Consider the following 12,663-nt stretch of genomic DNA (forward strand, 5'->3'; position numbering starts at 1 on the left):
GTGTGTGTGTGTGTGAGAGAGAGAGAGAGAGAGAGAGAGAGAGAGAGAGAGAGAGAGAGAGAGAGAGAGGACAATAAATTATTTTTGAGTTGTTGGGAATTAATTTTGTAAGTTACTTCTTGAAAACTCTAAGCATCACTTTCATGATTAAGTTATTTCTTTCTCGAAATTTTATACAACAGACCAAATCTGAGCTCTTTAAGGGTCTGTTAGCTTCAAAAATTTATTTTGGGAAGGAAAATAAAAATAATAATAATTTTATATTATATTTTCTATTCATATAAAATATTATTACAAATAAAAATTTATCTTAATATAATTAGTTATTAACAAAAATTTTAATATTGATGACCAAACATAAAAAATGAATTTGTTTATATGTTATTTTTATTTTTGTAATACTTTCTAAGTTTCAAATAGATTCTTAATGAGAGTGGGAAGGTATTGTAGATATTAATCCTTTTTGGAAGAGTAAAAAAGGCAGGGGATGAATTTTTTCAAAGGAATACTAATATTTTTTATATTTTAAAAGCGCAAAAGGCCAACAACCAAGGTTCTATGGTGTAGTGGTTAGCACTCTGGACTTTGAATCCAGCGACCTGGGTTCGACTCCCGGTAGGACCTTTTCACTTTTACTTCCTGCACATATAGGGACTCTGAATAGGCGGTATATATATAAATATATTACTAAAAATATCTTTAATTTTTACATATTTAAAATAATTTTTTAAATAATAGTAAGTAATAAATATAAGTTCTACTCATAATTATTTATGACCAATAATTATCCACACTTTCTTTAATTTTCGTGAAAGATTTTGTTCATAATTTTTCGACAACTAGAATCAAAATAAAAATTTATATTGGTATCAAACAAATTATTAATTCCTTCCTTTAAAATACCTTAATCTCTTTAAACCTGCAACCAATAAAAATGTAATACTGATAAGGAAAAACAATCCATTTTCAAAGAAATTTCGTGTTACAAATTAAGTTACTACTTATTCAAATCATCCTACATCAATATAGCAGTAATCTGTGTACAAACTCCAAAATAAATGACTATGATTTGTACTATTGTAAAAAAAAAATTATGAAAATAAAGATTAAAAATGAAAAATAAAAATAAAAATATGAACTGAAAATCAAAATTAAAAATTATAACAAATTAAAAGCCTTACCGAACTCACGCCTATTTTTGGTCTTAAATTAAATAATAATTAAAATAATAAAAAATATATAAATATAAAATATTATAATAAATATATTGACTAATTATAATTATTTTTTTAGTTATTATATTTTTAAATTTGCTTTTCAGTATCTCAAGAACAATCTATTGTACATGACAAACTAAAAATGGTAAAGTAAAAATTTGAATGTCTTTTACTATTTTTTTAAAAAAATTAAATATTAATAATTTTTTATTTTAATTATTTTTGAATTCAATGTTCATTTTATTTTATTTTAAATCAAATAAATTTTTTTATTTCAAATAAAACAAACTTTAATTCATAAGTTTCAATTCTGAATATTAAAATCCAAAATGCTAGCCTTCCTAGATACAACCTCGTGAAGGCAACACTTCGTTGTTAAAATATTATAGTACTAAATTGTCACAACAACTATGATTACAAAATCTTATTTTTAGTTTTTAAGAAAGTTAATGGTAAAAAAAAAAAAAATCACATAAATATTATTGTCATAACTTTTTATTGTAAAAAAAATTAGAAATAAAAATTAGATTGAATGTAATGTAGATATTGTGCTATTTTAAATAGCAAGCGACATAGTTGGCATTCCAAGAATAATGTTGAAAGTTACTAGTTCATGACTAAAAAGGACTAATTGAAGTAGAGAGGTCTCGCACTATTTAATCAATCACTTTTTGTTACATGAACTTGTCATGTTACCAGCATGTGCCTTTTAGCATTTTTGGGACACCTCATGCACCCCATCTAGAGGGAAAATGCTGACTACCATGTAGCAACATCATGAGTTGAGCTTGTTTAGGGCATTATGTTTGCCTGCCTGTCTCCTACATTTGGGATGGGTTTCCATCATGTAAATACAAATGTAGGGTTATTTTTTAGAGATAATTTTTCCCTAGGCTAAAAAAAAAAGTATGATTCCTTGGTCATATTGATGTCTCCTAAAGTCAGAGTGAGAATAGCATAGAAAGCTCTTTAGGGGAAGGTGAGTGTTTATCAACTTATAAAACTCACTAACTATTGTCAATGTGTTTAGTCTATTTGTATCCCTTGCTAGACACATATTGTTAATTGAGGTGTTGATAATGAATTACGTTGTTTAATGTTTACTGCTTAAATGACTTTGCTTTCATAAGTTGCTTATTGCTTCCACTTATATTTGTTTGAATGATAATGAAAGTGTTGTGTTGGTGAATTGTGATAAATGTTAGGCTGCTTACTTAAACAAGAGGGCTTTAGCTAGCGTTGTACGGTCCATTCACAAAGGTGTGAAATATTCGGCCCATGACATCTGGTATCAGAGCTTGGTTAGTCACTACATTAATTCAGTTGCCTTTGTTGTGGGATTGTAAAGCTTTGGTAAATGATCATGTCGACCAATGCCTAGAGAATTAATGTGTTGGAAACACAGGCTGAGACAACAGCCAACAATGTGACCGCGAAGATGGCTCGACTGATGGAAAATGTTGATGAATTAGAAGGATCACAAAAGCATCAACAAAGTTCAATGGTGGAAATGTCAGAGGCCTTTAACCACATTTTGGAGACCTTGCAAGCTCAAATAGCCGATCTGACTACAAAGATGAATATGGCGGTTCTTGCTATGGGAAACTTTAACACTCCGGGATTTAGCAAGACCAAGGTACCATAACCTAGGACGTATGAGGGTGCATATGATACTAAGGAGTTGGAGAACTTATTGTTTGATATGGAGCAGTACTTTCATACTTTGAGAATGGAATTAGAACATGTGAAAGTGGATAATGCGACTATGTACTTGGTTGGTGATGCCAAACTGTTGTGGCATACTAAGTACAATGAAATTAAAAATGGAAGTTGTGTAGTGAATTTTTCGGCAGACTAGAAAAGAGAGTTCAAGGCCCAATTCTTTCCTGAGAATGTTTAGTACAATGCTAAGAAGAAGCTAAAAGACCTCAAGCATACTAGGTCAATCAAGGAATACGTGAAACAATTTTTTGCTTTGATTTTGGATATCAAGGACATGTAGAAAAAGGGCAACTTGTTCTATTTTCTTGAGGGTTTGAAATCGTGGGCAAGGACAGAACTTCATAGGAAAAGAGTTCAAGACTTGTCTACTACACATGCTGCTACAAAACGCTTAACTGGCTATGCTGATGATAATATCGCTTAGTCCAAAGAGAGCGGCGTAAATGGAAACAGCAAAAAGCCTTTCAAGAAGGGCAAGCCCGAAAGTGGGGGAGCCAACAAACTATAAGGCATCAACTTCAAAAGAAGCTTCATTATCTCGAGTGTTCAACACACCCATTGGAAAGGATAGAATTTCATGCTACTCGTATCGAGGCCCTCACAGAGTTGTCGAGTGCGCTCATAAGGCATCACTCAATGCCTTACAAAATTCCACTACGGAGCGGCATTGAAAAGTGATAAGGAAGAGGAGGATACGTCAAGAATGGGTGCAATGCGGCTAGTGAACACATTGTAAAATTAGGAAGAAACACCAAAAGTTACACAAGTAAAAGGGTTGATGTTTGTGGACTTGATGATCAATGGGAAGAGTACTCGTGCTATAGTGGATATAGGGGCTGCCTATAATTTTGTTCCACAGACAGAAGCAGGGAGACTCAAATTATCCTTTGAGAAGGATTCAGGATGCATGAAAGTGGTGAATTCTATAGCACAACCTACTATAGGAGTAGTCAAGCAAGTGACTATGAATCTTGGCCAGTGGGCAGGTCATGCGAATTTCACAGCGGTGTCATTGGATGTCTTCCAAATTATTTTGGGAATGGAATTCCTAAGGTAGAGCAAGGCAGTGTTGATGCCTTTTGGTGGTTCTTTGAGTCTGACAGGAGATCACTCTTGCATAGTGCAAGCTGTTGTAAAGAAGGGAGACGATGAGAAGTTCCTTTCAACCATGCAACTCAAAAAGGGATTAAGAAAGGGTGAGCAGACATATCTAGCTATGGTGGTGGTACAGGAAGAAGTAGATCAATATTTGGTGCCTATGATCATCCAAGCTATGTTGGATAAGTACAATGAGGTGATACCGGAGAAGTGTTGGTGTATATGTGTGCAATGCCCACCTCCCACGAGTTAATTGGCACACTTACCTGACGTATGGTTTAGATGAGGCCAAAGCGGTAGACTGCAATGGTACTACGAAGATAGAAGACGTTTCCCTCCGAGACAAGGGGGTCCGAGGGTAGCGCCCCTAGTGGGGGGTATGGGGGGCGACGCCCCTTGAGATGGTATGGCCTATCTAGTGTGAACGGTGGACACGATATGTCAAAGACGACCACTAATGTCAAAATGGCCACTAATGTCAAAGATGACCACTAATGTCAAAGATGGTCACTAATGTCAAAGTCGACCACTAATGTCAAAGACGACCACTAATGTCAAAGTCGGCCACTAATGTCAAAGTCGGCCATGGTAGGTGAGCTACCACCACCTACCATGGTAGGTGAGCCACCCATGTGCTTCTTCCACGGACTAGAAGCTATAAATAAGACCTCCCCATAGGAGCACTACACACATATCGACTGCAAGATTGTGTCCTCTTTTGTTTTTCTATTTATTGTCCTTTCGCCATTAAAGCTCATTTAGTGAGTGCATGGTTGGACAGATTGTTGTAATCCTTGTAATAAAACTTTGCGTTATCTTTTCAATCGTTTCTTCAAAATAGATCTTGGTGTTGTTATTCTACATGGTATCAGACCTGAAGGCTACTAAGAAGAAACAACTATAATTGTTGAGACGTTGCAATGGCAGGAACTTCATCTTCCGCTATTGCATCTCCACCAGCACTTCGGATACGTCTACCAACATTCATAGAAGGAAAGCTAGACAGCATGAACTACACTTTGTGGAAGTTCAAGATGAGTGCTATTCTGGATTCATATGAACTACTTGACACAACTCAAGGTATGGATCCAGAACCGATTGGCATGCCTGATCCCACCAATCCTAAGGTAATCATCCCTCTAGATGCTGCCCTCATCAAAACATGGGAAAGGCAAAATGCAGATGCACTTTGTGCTATTGTCACAAGTGTATATGATTTTGTACTTACGTTGATCCAGCATATATCCAAGGCTGTAGATGCTTGGAATGGTCTGAAAATCAATATGAAACAAGGAACCAGACACGCATTCAGAACTTGGAGAATTAACTTGCTGCAAAAAAGCTACATGATGGAGAATTGGCAGAAGTATTCATCACCAGAATAAAAAATATGTGCAATCAGATGGCGGCAGTGGGCATAGCAAAGACTAGTGATGAGTTAGCTCGAAGATGTATTTGAGTGCTGCCATCAAAATATGATTGTTTGGTAACTGCTCTTAAGACGCAGATTAGAACTCCTGCACTAACCTTTGAGGAATTATGTGCTTTATTGCCAGAGGAGGAGATGAGGCTAAGAACCAGAGAAAATGAAAGCAGTAGTAAAGGCAAGGACAATAATGTTGAAAAGAAGAAGGGAAAGAACAAGAAGAGATTTTCTGGTATGTGCTAATATTGCAACAAAAAGGGGCATGCAGCCAAGGATTGCAGAAAACGTATCCATGATGAAAAGAACAGCATGTTAAAGCCTACATGGAATGTTAGACAGGTAGCAAATTGTACTGAACCAGAATTAGATCTTTTCATGGTTACAGAAGAAATGTGCTTAACTGCTCAAACAGTACCAGGAGATTGCTCATGGGTACTTAACAGTGGAGCTTCCCAACACATGACCAACAAAAAGGACTAGTATAGTTCCATTAAGCCTCTACATGAACCTATGAATGAGATTGTCGTAAATAATGCAAAGTGTCTAGTAGAGGGCACTGGATCCATTTCTTTAAAAACCATGAATAGCCAAGGTAAAACTCTTTCAGATTTCTTTTATGTTCCTCAAATTAAAAGGAATCTTTTATCTGTAGCTACTATGACTGACCATGACTATGAAGTACAATTTATGAAAACAAAAACTGAGATCATTAATAGCAATGGCAACATTGTGGGGAAAGGTATTCGAAAGAATAACCTGTATGAGTTTGTGGGACTTGCCGCAACAACTAGAGATACAACAAGCAGACTTTGGAATGAAAGGTTTGGACACATCTCCTATGCCGTTTTGAAGGAGATGCAGAGAAAGGAAATGGTGGTTGATCTGCCTATAGTAGTTGATACTACAGAACCTTGTGAAGCTTGCATGCTGGGCAAGCAACATCGTATGTCATTTCCACAAGAGAGCAACAACAAATCAAAGCTTCCTTTAGAGCTGGTACATACAGATCTCTGTGGTAAAATGACTACTCCTGCACTAGGAGGATCTTTCTATTTTATGCTGTTGGTTGACGATTATAGTAGAAAGTTGTGGGTTTACTTTCTTCTTGATAAGGCTAAGGCTTTTGTAAAATTTAAAGTGTGGCATAAACTTGTTGAAAATAAGACAGGTTTGCAATTAAAGAAACTTTGAACAGATCGAGGAGGCGAGTTCGTATTAGGGTAGTTCAACAATTATTGTAGTGCATTTGGCATCAAGCACCAATTGTTGACACCAAAAACTCCACAACAAAATGGTGTTGTGGAACTACGAAATTGCACAGTGATGGAGATGGCCAGAGCAATGATGAAGGCACAAGACCTTCCAAAATCGGTTTGGGAAGAAGTTGTTAATACATTGTGTATATCCTCAACCGATGCTTCACTAAAGCTTTGGGGAACAAAACACCTCACGAGGCTTAATCTGGTAAGAAACCCTCTGTTTCTCACCTTAGAACATTTGGTTGCAGATGTTTTGTACATGTTCCAGATGACAGTCAAAGGAAGTTAGATGAAAAGAGTCGTAAGTGCATCTTTTTGGGATATAGTACAGAATCGAAGGCATATCGTCTGCATGATGTAGAGGCAAAGAAGATCATCACAAGCCAAGATGTGGTATTTGATGAAGGACCACACTTAGTGGGAGATAGAGATCGGCCCACTTTATCATCAAGGATAAAGTAACCCACCATGTGCCTCACTCAGAGCAGCAGATTGAGGTGAATGATGGAGAAATTCAAAACCAGCTTAATGTACCAGTAGCACCTGTTCATAAGCCACACCTAGGTGGGTAGAACAACTCTTTGAAGGCAATCCAAAACCTTTGAATCAAAGTTCACAACCTGATGGACCTTGAAGGTCAAAGAGAATAGAGGAACAACAACGATCAGCGGAACACTTCGTAAATATGGCCTTAATGGTTGATATAATCAGTACAGTTAAGGAACCAAGTAGCCTAGATGAAGCGCTGGCTGATATGAAGTGGAGAACGACTATGGAAGCTGAATATGAAAGTATCATGAAAAATGATACTTAGGAGATTGTGGATCGTCCCCTTCATAGGAAGGTAATCGGCATGAAGTAGATATGGAAGGTAAAATATAAAGCTGATGGTACTTTAGAGAAGTATAAAGCTCGTCTTGTAGCACAAGGATTTTCTCAGGTGGAAGGTTTTGATGTTATTAAAACCTTTGCACCAACAGCCCGCATGAAAACAATCCATCTGTTTTGGCTACTACTGCACACAGAAGTTGGGTGCTATTTCAAATGGACGTGAAGTCTGCATTCCTTAATGGTCATCTTAAAAAAGAGGTTTATATGATGCAACCACTAGGATTTGAATTGCCAAATTCAAACAACAAAGTGTGTAGTTTGAAGAAATCCTTGTATGGACTGAAACAAGCCCCCAGAGCTTGGTACCAGAGGATTGATTCTTTCTTCACTAACTATGGATTTTGTAGAAGTACTTTTGATGCAAATTTATATGAACTAAAGGAGAATGAGATGTATGTAATAATTGTACTATATGTAGATGATCTTGTGCTTACAGGTGACCACGAGGAGAAGATCAACAACATTTGTGAAGGCCAATGCTCAGAATTTGAGATGATAGACTTGGGGCTACTCTACTTCTTCTTAGGCATTGAAGTGTGGCAGCATCCAGGAGAAATCTTTATTTCTCAGCAATGATATGCTTAAGAGTTATTGAAGGCATTTGGGATGGAAAAATGCACTCCAGTGGTTACTCCAATGGAAGTAAACATTAAGCTCTCCATTGAAGATCCCTCTCCACTTGTTGATACTAAAAGGTACAGAAGCCTAATTGGGAGTTTGGTGTACCTGTGCAACACAAGGCCAATATCAGTTTTGTAGTCGGTATTCTAGATAGATATGAAAATAAGCCACGATAAATTCACTGGAAGGCTGGAATGAGGGTCCTCAAGTATATAAAAGGGACTCCTCATTTTGGCATCTTTTATACACCAGGGAACTCCCTAATTGGATATTGTGACTCCGATTGGGCAGGAGATATTGATTTCAGAAAGTCAGTTTTTGGATATTGTTTTCTCTTTGGGAATAGAATCATCTCGTGGACAAGCAAAAAGTAGCCAATAGTGTCGATATCATCCACAAAAACCGAGTACAAGTTAGCTTGTCTCACCTTATGTGAAGTTGTCTAGATAAGAAGACCTCTTACTGATGTTGGGATAACAATAAATGCCGCAACTCTGATTCACTGTGACAATCAAAGTTGCATAGCTATCAGTAAGAACTCAAAGTTCCATGCAAGAACCAAGCACATTGAGATTCAGTATGACTACATACGATAACTCATTGAGGATGAGGTTGTTGAGATGGAGTATTGCCCAACAAAAGATAATCATGTAGATATTTTCACCAAAGCATTAGGTAGTTCCGACTTCCATAAGCATCATGATGCTCTTGGTATTGGTCCAAGAGCGTAGATGGACATTAAGGGGGGGGGGGTGTTGGTGTATATGTGTGCAATGCCCACCTCCCACGAGTTAATTGGCACACTAACCTGATGTATGGTTCAGATGAGGTCGAAGTGGTAGACTGCAATGGTATTATGAAGATGTTCTCCTATAAGACACAGGGGTTCGGGGGCAGCGCCCTCTGTGGGGGGTGCCCCCCGAGACGATAGGGCTTATCTAGTGTAAATAGTGGGAATGGTATGTCAAAACAACCACTAATGTCAAAGACGGCCACTAATGTTAAAGACGGCCACTAATGTCAAAGTCGGTCACTAATATCAAAGACGGCCACTAATGTCAAAGTTGGCCACTAATGTCAAAGTCGGCTATGGTAGTTGAGCTACCACCACCTACCATGGTAGGTGAGCCACCCATGTGCTTTTTCCACGTACTAGAGGCTATAAATAAGACCACCACCCCCCCCCCCCACCAGAGCACTACACACATCTAATTGTTATCCTTTTGCCATTGAAGCTCATTTAGTGAGTGCATGGTTGGACAAATTGTTGTAATAAAACTTCATGTTATCTCTTCAATCATTTCTTCAAAATAGATCTTGGTGTTGTTATTCCACAAGAAGCTGTCTCACAACTTGCCTCTACAATGGGGTGTGGAACATGAGATCGAGTTGTTGTCAGGAGTGAAACCACTTGCTAAAGGGCCATAACGGATGGTGTCCCCAAAGCTAGAAAAGTTGAGAAAACAACTTAATGATTTGTTTGAAGCAGATGTGTGCAGATTACCACACGCTCTACAAGGTGATAGTGCGCAATAAGTATCCTATTCCATTTATTGTCGATCTTTTTGATCAGTTGAGTCCTGCCAAGTACTTCACTAAACTCGACTTGAGGTCGGGCTACTATCAGGCGAGAATTGCTGATGGGGATAAGCCAAGGATAACTTGTGTGACACGATATGGGGTATATGAATTCTTGGTGATGCCACTCAAGTTTATGAATGCACCTGCGACATTCTATACCTTGATGAACTAGGTATTTCATAAGTACCTTGAAAAGTTTTTCATAGTGTACTTGGATGATATTGTTGTCAACAATTCCACCCTGGAGGAACATAAAGAGCATCTACGAAAGGTGTTTGACAGGTTGAAGGAGAAAAGTTTGCATGTGAAGAAAAAGAAGTGCTCTTTCGCTCAACAGAGCATCAAATTCCTCAGTTATATGATTGAGCGAGGTCATATCAGGATGGATATGGAGAAGGTGAGAGGGATTCAAGAATGGAAGATCCCAACAACAGTGAAGGAGTTGCGTTCCTTTCTTGGTTTTGCCAACTATTATAGGAAGTTTGTGTTGACTTTTTGAGTCCTATCCCATTTTGATAATAACAAATCACAGCATCTTATTTATGCATTGAGTATATGAATAGGTCTAAGTTCCAAAAAGCACAAATGGTCAATGTAAAATGGAAGCCATGAAGCACTCAATCGCGCACATCATTTGGAAAGTTCCATGGTAAATTGAAGAGGGAAGCTTGAAGACATGTATTTTTCAGTTGTAATATTTGTAGGTTTCAATTGTGAATGCATATTTCATTTGATTTGATGTGAAGCTCTCAACCATGACCTTAGTTGGACCCTTAACACTCTATATTTCATGGAAAATTATTTTACAAATGTGCAAAAATTATTTCAAGTGTAAAAATCATTTTTGGAATGAAAAACTCCAAAACAAAATTTTTAAAATCCCTTTCAGGTTTTCGTCGTCTTATTGATGAGTGATTTTTTTTTTATCAACTATTTCTCATCTTAAAATATGTTCAACATGAAAATTGTGGGATTTTCTCTTAGCTTTCTTTTGATATCAGTAACGTACCATTTGGAGTTTCCTAGAAAGCGTAATGCCTAAAATACTAAAAGGTATCCACGGTAAAAAATTCCCTTCATGTCTATACCATCGCATTGATGAGCAATTTTCTCAATCAATCACTTCTCATCTTAAAACGTGTTCAACATGAAAGTTGTGAAAATTTCTTGTAACTTTCTTTTGGTACCAAGAACATCTAATTTGGAGTTGTATAGAAAAAGTTATGCCTAAAATACTGAAAGGTAACTGTGCAAAAACCCAGAATCTAGCCGATCGGATCTTCACTCTGAACAACCGAAACTCGTGGATTTGACACCGGGTTGACCAAGTCTATGCCCCAGTTGACCAAACCTCTTGGGAAAAGCAACAAAATGGCCAAAAATGGCTAGTATTCAAAATAAACTATTATTTTAAATCCCCAACAGTCATATAACGACCATATTTGAGTTTTGCCTATATATACCAAACTTAAACACTTGGAGAATGCCATTTTTGTTGACTTTATGAGTCCAATCCTATTTTGATAATGACAAATCACTTGATATTTTACTTGTGCAATGAGATTTTGAATAGGATCATAACTTAGCATGCACGGATGGTAAGTACGCTATGGAAGTCACGAGGAACACGAAATACATACCACTTGGCTAAATCCATGGAAGCCGAAGAGCAGAAGGATAAAGGAAATCAAGATTTTCAGTTGTAATTTGCATTAGGTTTGACTGTATTTGCATAACTCATAAGATATGATGCGAAGCTCAAAATGACATATAGATTGACCTTAGGATGCATGTTTTTCATGACATATTCATGTGCATTGACCTAGGTTGGATCGAGATGAATGACAGGCAGCTCGTTGGCGATTCCTTTGATCTTGTCAACGAATGATTGAAGGTCACTCGTTGTCGAACGCTCTTCTCTCGTCTTTGAGAAAATACCGAGATCATAAAAATCTCATATAGCCCAATCGTCGACGAATCCCCTGTTCTCATCGACGAGCAACTGAAGAAAATTCGTCGACTAGTACAGACATTTATCGATGAATTCATGACGCAGAACGACGCTTCAGTGTAAAAATGGACGGAGATTTTTTTAATTAAATGATCCAACAGTTGAAAATTGATCAAAGGTCGAGAATACTTATATATACCAACTCTAAACCCTAGGCTAACATTTTAGCACAACTTTTGTACGACATTTGCACAACCTTTGCACACCTTTTTCTAAACTTTGCCTACTTTCAACCTATTCACATCAAGTTTTGGCATTCATCAATATCATCTTCAAGATCTAAGTGCTTACACTCATATCATCTTACGAAAAAATGGTTTGATCTTGAGGTTTGGCTAAGTTTTTTATTTAGCATTCAATCTTAATTTTATAAGTTCATATACTCCATTATTCTTTCATGTAAAATATTTATTGGGAGCAAGAACTTGAACTTCACATATATGTTTATTTGAAAAATCTTTTGTAATATTCAAAGACATTTTTTTTATTCAAAAGATTTAATATTATTTTTGCAAAAGGTATTTGAAAACAAGAGATTACATCCTTGTGATATTCAAATTATATTTTGATTCAAATATTTTATATTTTATTATTCTTCCAAAAGTTATTTGAAAGCAAACCCTAGGATCTCCAAAGAATATTTTTAAAATATCATTTTTGGGAGATATTAAATAAAGTTTAAACCTTTGAAGCATCTCATACATCTATATCTTTCATATAAAGATCATAACTTTTCATATGCATTGTTGAGAAAAATATATTCTCTCTTGAGTTTCATATTATACCTTATGAGAGTGCTTAGAACTGATTGTACTCATTAGTTTATTGAGAAGTTGT

The 12,663-nt window shown here is 36.6% G+C and overlaps 1 non-coding gene across 1 annotated transcript; it reads left to right on the forward strand.

The window, feature by feature from the left end:
• Window positions 1–552: 552 nt before the first annotated feature.
• TRNAQ-UUG (transfer RNA glutamine (anticodon UUG)) lies at window positions 553–624 on the forward strand. Its single transcript has one exon. It is a non-coding gene; the product is annotated as a tRNA-Gln (tRNA).
• Window positions 625–12,663: the final 12,039 nt, after the last annotated feature.

The sequence above is a fragment of the Malania oleifera genome, chromosome 2, assembly GCF_029873635.1.
Source record: "Malania oleifera isolate guangnan ecotype guangnan chromosome 2, ASM2987363v1, whole genome shotgun sequence".
NCBI classification, from domain to species: Eukaryota; Viridiplantae; Streptophyta; class Magnoliopsida; order Santalales; family Ximeniaceae; genus Malania; species Malania oleifera.